Source organism: Zingiber officinale, chromosome 10A (assembly GCF_018446385.1).
Source record: "Zingiber officinale cultivar Zhangliang chromosome 10A, Zo_v1.1, whole genome shotgun sequence".
Classification (NCBI taxonomy): Eukaryota; Viridiplantae; Streptophyta; class Magnoliopsida; order Zingiberales; family Zingiberaceae; genus Zingiber; species Zingiber officinale.
In genome coordinates this window covers 57,331,994-57,338,879 of record NC_056004.1, presented here as the reverse complement: position 1 = coordinate 57,338,879, position 6,886 = coordinate 57,331,994, and positions in this window count along the sequence as shown.

The following is a 6,886-nucleotide window of genomic DNA, read 5'->3' as shown; positions in this document are numbered from 1 at the left end:
AAATTTAAATTACTTAATGCTTTAAAGGGTTACTTAATTTAATTTATAAAATATTTTCAAAAATATTTATGTTTACGAAAACTTAGAAATTTTTTAATTAGGAAATCTTTCCGTTACAACTTTAAAATATATTTTTGCATTAGAATTTTTTTTTTTTGAAAATTTTTTGAAACTTATGAAAAAAATTTTCCCTATTAAAAATTTTGAAATATGTTTCAAACTTTGAAAAATATTTCTAAGTTACTTATTCCGTTGCACAAAATTTTTAACTTAGAAATTATTTTTACATAGAAAATCAAAAGGTTTCCTACTTACCTAGGTTTTTTTTTTACTTACCAATTTTTTAAAATTTAAATTACCTTAGACTTATTAAAAGAACCCCAATTTTTATGTGATCAAAGGGGGAGAAGTATGTTAAGTCTAGGGGGAGGCATATTTATTTTTTTTTCATTGAAAAATCTTACATACACTTATTTACAACATTATTTAACATTATTTGTTTTTATATTATGTTTGTTTTACCCTAGCTTAACTTGTGTAACTCACATCAAAAAGGGGGAGATTGTTGGAACCCCAAGGTATTTTGATGTGTTCAAACAAGTTAAGTTAGGTCCTGTTTGGTTTAACCCTTATGTCTAAGTGTGCAGGAGCTTAGGAGCACAGAAAGTCAAGCGGAAGATATGACTAGCGAGAAGGACGACATGGGAGAGAGCCAACAGGCTCAGTACGTCTGAGGGACGAGGTGACCGCGGAAGAGTACACCGCTGGACGAGAAGAACGTACGCGACGTTCGAGGGACGAGATGTAACACCCCACCCTCCTCACTACTAGTCTGTGAGGGCGAAGCACTACTGGACTACTAACTTTACTTAACTATCCTTGTTCACATGTTGATAGAAATTCCTAAAACTCTCGGAGAACTCAAAACATACAATTAACTAGCAGCGGAAGACTAAATGACTCATCTAATACATTCTTAATAAATGGCAATCTTAATAAATTCTTATGCTAGGTCCCAAGGCTTCTATAGTCTAGGCATCACACATCCATCCGCACCTCCTTGTCGCCTTCCTTTGCAATAACTTTTCCTTTCCTTTATCTGCAGTAAGAGGAAAATGCAACTATAAGCAAAATTGCTTAGTAAGCGCTATCTAACTCACAAAACTCGAATATGCATGTAACTGAAAGAAGTCTAAAACTGAATGCTCAGAAAGAAATACTACTCATACTCATCTAACAGCAAAGGAAACAAAGCATACTGGAATGCTAAACATGTAAAGCAAATCTAAACAAACATGCTAGCATAAAAGAAAACTTAACTTGCTGGATTTTAAACTTATGTGAAGCTTGTTTTACTTGTTTAAAAACTTATACTTTAATACTTCAAAATAATAATCAACTTCTCTTGGGCCCGGCAATTGTACTTGCTATGCGCGCATCCCTAATTAGACCCGAGGTAGCTAGTCCCAAATCTAGTAGGGGTTAGTAGGTTATCTAAACCTAGAGACGACTATGGGAGCCCAGCCCAAGGACAACTGAGAGTCCATGTAACGACCACCCTTCTTACTACTACTACTCTCTAAGGATGACCGTTACTTAACTACTAACTCTACTTAACCGGTATGATTAAAAATCACATGGAAACACTACCGAAAAATTTCGGCAGAGTCTCCCCTGTACCGGTGACCAAATCAACAATACAAACAAACTATACTCAGCCACAGGCGGCTGGAACATATATTTTCACAACCAAAAGGAATAACATCACCACGCAGTTTAATGAAATCAAAGCATGCAAGTAATAAATAGCGGAAACAAAATAAAAACATACAGTTAACTAACAGCGGAAGACTAAATGACTCATCTAATACATTCTTAATACATTCTTAAACTAAGTCCCAAGGCTTCCATAGTCCTGGCATCACACATCCCTCGAACACCTCCTTGTCGCCTTCCTTTCTATATCTTTTCCTTTCCTGTATCTGCAGTAAGAGGAAGTGTAGTCTATAAGCAAAATTTGCTTAGTAAGCGCTATCTAACTCACAAAAACTCGATATGCATGTATATAAATAAAAACATGCTAAAACTGAATGCTAACCTGTAAAGCTACTCATGCTCATAAATAGCAAATAACAGTAAGCTAACTCATGCTCTTCTAATAGTAAAGAAACATACTGAAAGGCTAAACATATAAGACAAGTCTATACTATCATGCTAGCATAAAGAATTTAACTTACTGAATTCTAAACACTTTCTGATTCTTATTAAACTTACTTAAAAACTTATTCTTTTATTTCACTTATTTAAAACTTATTCTTTTATTTCACTTATTTAAAACTTATTCTTTAATACTTGTAAACTTTTGTAAACACATTGTTTTATTAGTTCAAAAGCTTATACTTATAATACTTCAAAATAATAATCAACTTCTTCTTGGGCCCAGGCATAGTACCATCTTATGCGCGTTCCCTAATAGGTTGGGGTAGCGAGCCACCAATCCTAAAAGAGCAGACCTCGGTCTACCAGGGCCAAGACCTCGGAATTGGACACCTGGATTTGTTTAACGACAAGCTCTTGGATGTCGGGTACTAGCCTCTTCTTAAAAGTAAAATATTTATAATCTTAATTACTTCTTCTTTTAATGCCTTGGCATTTTAATAGGCACCTTGTGTGCCAAAATCCCTAAAGTCTTGACTTTTGGGATCTACTTAAGGCCTCGGCCTTTTCTTTCTTTTCTTAATCTTTCTTATACTTTTCTTAAACTCTTAAAAAGAACATAGGTATGCTACAACAGAATTAAATCAAAGGAAAGAAAATCTGACTTCTATAAGCATGCTATATCAGAGGCAAATCAAAAGAAAGCATATCTAACTTCTTCAAACATGCTACAACAGGTTTAATACAAAGGAAAACAATTCTGAAAATCCTGAAATAAACAACATATATATAACTGCTCAGGTTGATCTAATAGCACAGGAAAACTAGTAAGTATACTCATGCATATCTCGTGGCAAAGGAAACTGATCATGCTCAACACATAGCAAACAAAACTAGGAATTAAATCAATACTGCTCATGCTATAATTAATAACAAATAAAAACTAAAGAAACTGCTCATGTATATCTAGTAGTAAAGAGAACTACACATGCTTAACTAACAACAAATAGGAAGGTCTAAACAACATGCTAGAATAAATCAAAAATCTGCAAAGCAAGCTCTGAAGCCAGTATAGGATTAATGGGATGTTCGTGCCACTACATAGTACAAAAGGGTCTAAACAGATGCTAAATATATATATATAGGGTTGTTCATGCCCACTAACTAGCACCAAAAACTATGACTGAAACTTAGCTAACTTGTTGAAGGAAAACTAAATTAACTAACCTGCTGTATGTGTAACAAAAGGAATAAAACTTGCAGAATTGAAACAAAAGGAATCAAGCTTGCTTAATTGCAACCTAAGAAAATCAACTTGCTTGCTATCAGAAGCCTAACTATTTGCCAAACCCAATGGAACCCCTTCTCATCTTCCCACAAGAACATCACGGCAGGAATCAAAGGAGGTGAATGCTGTGCTAAACAGATTTTTACAGCATAAATCCGAAATCTGTAGAAACCAAAACGTGGAAGCAAAACATGGAAGAGATCATCAGCAAGCAAAACCCTTCTCTTCCATGTTTATCTATTTCATTCGTTAAACTAGAACAGATCTAAACCATTCAAATCCCTTCTCTTCTTTCTTTAGGGTTCACGGCAGCAAGCAAAACCGAGAAGCTTCACGGCAAAATCGAACAACCAAGGAAACACCAAAACGAATCGAAATCCGGAACTATCCTACTGCAGGTGAGTAGCGACTTACCTTGCTGTTCTTGAGCTTACTACCGAAGGAGAAAGGTAGCTCTAGGGTTTCGGAGGAGCTCACAATCTCGGCCTCTTCCCTTCGTGTCCGCGCTCACGGGCTTCTTCTTCACTGTCGCTCGAGAGGAGAAGGCGCACGGGAGGAGGAGATAGAGGTGAAGCCCTTAGCCCTCTTCTTCGTTTCTGCCCGAGAGAAGCCGACGCCGTCGCTCGCGATCGGGAGAGGAAAGGAGAGGAAAAGGGTTTTCGGTTTTGGGAATTTACCACCTCAACTTATCCCTCTTTATAATCTTCATATTCTGTTAACTTGTTAAATAATTTTCCTACCTTTTCTAAACAGAAAATTCCGTTTGCCCACCTGGTCAGCCGGCTTTTGCGCGAGTTTAAAGGTCGCGTGTTCGAACTCTGCTCGGCTCCCTTTTATTTTGGTATTTCTGTTCCCAAAAAACTGCTTATATAGATTTTAATCCATACTATATTAACAAAACTTTCGCAGACCAGCTGGTTGGCTGAGTCCGGTTAACATCTGGTTCGGGTCCAAGGTCTTGGGTTTAAAACTCAGCTTTAACACTTTTATTTCTTCTTTTTTTTTTAAACTTCTTCCTCTTGGTAAAAATACCAAACGAACTCCAAAAATTGCATAAAAATACTCTATAAATTCCTAAAAATCTCTAGAATTTTTCTAAAATATTTCTAGATTTTAATAAGGACTTTTAGGACTCCAAATCATGAAATTTGGGGTGTTACAATTCTCCCTACCTTAAAAAAGTTCGTCCTCGAACTTAGAATAATTCTGGATATCTCTGTCTTATACTGTCCTTACGCTCCTAAGTAACTTCCTCGTGCTTCTGGTTCTAAATGACTTTCACTAATGGTACTCTTTGTTCTTTAGTCTCTTAACTTCTCGGTCCTCTATTATTAATATTGCATCGTATCCATTAATGGTCTTTGGAAGATTTGATATCTTCCCTATCCTTTCTAAACATAATTATGCATATGAATATAAGAGAAACAAAACTAAAATTGTCTCTATTCTTCCTAAGCATATGTATCGAAACATAGAAAATTAAAACATGAATTGTCTTCTTTCCTAAGCACATATAAGCAGGTACTCTATACTGCAAATAATAAAGAAAGCATAAAAGAAAATTAAATACTTTCTTACTTGAAGACGGCAAGGATGGTGCTGATGTGTGATGCTGGAGAATGGGAACTGCTCTGATACCAACTGTAACGACCACCCTTCTTACTACTACTACTCTCTAAGGATGACCGTTACTTAACTACTAACTCTACTTAACCGGTATGATTAAAAATCACATGGAAACCCTACCGAAAAATTTCGGCAGAGTCTCCCCTGTACCGGTGACCAAATCAACAATACAAACAAACTATACTCAGCCACAGGCGGCTGGAACATATATTTTCACAACCAAAAGGAATAACATCACCACGCAGTTTAATGAAATCAAAGCATGCAAGTAATAAATAGCGGAAACAAAATAAAAACATACAGTTAACTAACAGCGGAAGACTAAATGACTCATCTAATACATTCTTAATACATTCTTAAACTAAGTCCCAAGGCTTCCATAGTCCTGGCATCACACATCCCTCGAACACCTCCTTGTCGCCTTCCTTTCTATATCTTTTCCTTTCCTGTATCTGCAGTAAGAGGAAGTGTAGTCTATAAGCAAAATTTGCTTAGTAAGCGCTATCTAACTCACAAAAACTCGATATGCATGTATATAAATAAAAACATGCTAAAACTGAATGCTAACCTGTAAAGCTACTCATGCTCATAAATAGCAAATAACAGTAAGCTAACTCATGCTCTTCTAATAGTAAAGAAACATACTGAAAGGCTAAACATATAAGACAAGTCTATACTATCATGCTAGCATAAAAAATTTAACTTACTGAATTCTAAACACTTTCTGATTCTTATTAAACTTACTTAAAAACTTATTCTTTTATTTCACTTATTTAAAACTTATTCTTTTATTTCACTTATTTAAAACTTATTCTTTAATACTTGTAAACTTTTGTAAACACATTATTTTATTAGTTCAAAAGTTATACTTATAATACTTCAAAATAATAATCAACTTTTTCTTGGGCCCAGGCATAGTACCATCTTATGCGCGTTCCCTAATAGGTTGGGGTAGCGAGCCACCAATCCTAAAAGAGCAGACCTCGGTCTACCAGGGCCAAGACCTCGGAATTGGACACCTGGATTTGTTTAACGACAAGCTCTTGGATGTCGGGTACTAGCCTCTTCTTAAAAGTAAAATATTTATAATCTTAATTACTTCTTCTTTTAATGCCTTGGCATTTTAATAGGCACCTTGTGTGCCAAAATCCCTAAAGTCTTGACTTTTGGGATCTACTTAAGGCCTCGGCCTTTTCTTTCTTTTCTTAATCTTTCTTATACTTTTCTTAAACTCTTAAAAAGAACATAGGTATGCTACAGCAGAATTAAATCAAAGGAAAGAAAATCTGACTTCTATAAGCATGCTATATCAGAGGCAAATCAAAAGAAAGCATATCTAACTTCTTCAAACATGCTACAACAGGTTTAATACAAAGGAAAACAATTCTGAAAATCCTGAAATAAACAACATATATATAACTGCTCAGGTTGATCTAATAGCACAGGAAAACTAGTAAGTATACTCATGCATATCTCGTGGCAAAGGAAACTGATCATGCTCAACACATAGCAAACAAAACTAGGAATTAAATCAATACTGCTCATGCTATAATTAATAACAAATAAAAACTAAAGAAACTGCTCATGTATATCTAGTAGTAAAGAGAACTACACATGCTTAACTAACAACAAATAGGAAGGTCTAAACAACATGCTAGAATAAATCAAAAATCTGCAAAGCAAGCTCTGAAGCCAGTATAGGATTAATGGGCTGTTCGTGCCACTACATAGTACAAAAGGGTCTAAACAGATGCTAAATATATATATATATAGGGTTGTTCATGCCCACTAACTATCACCAAAAACTATGACTGA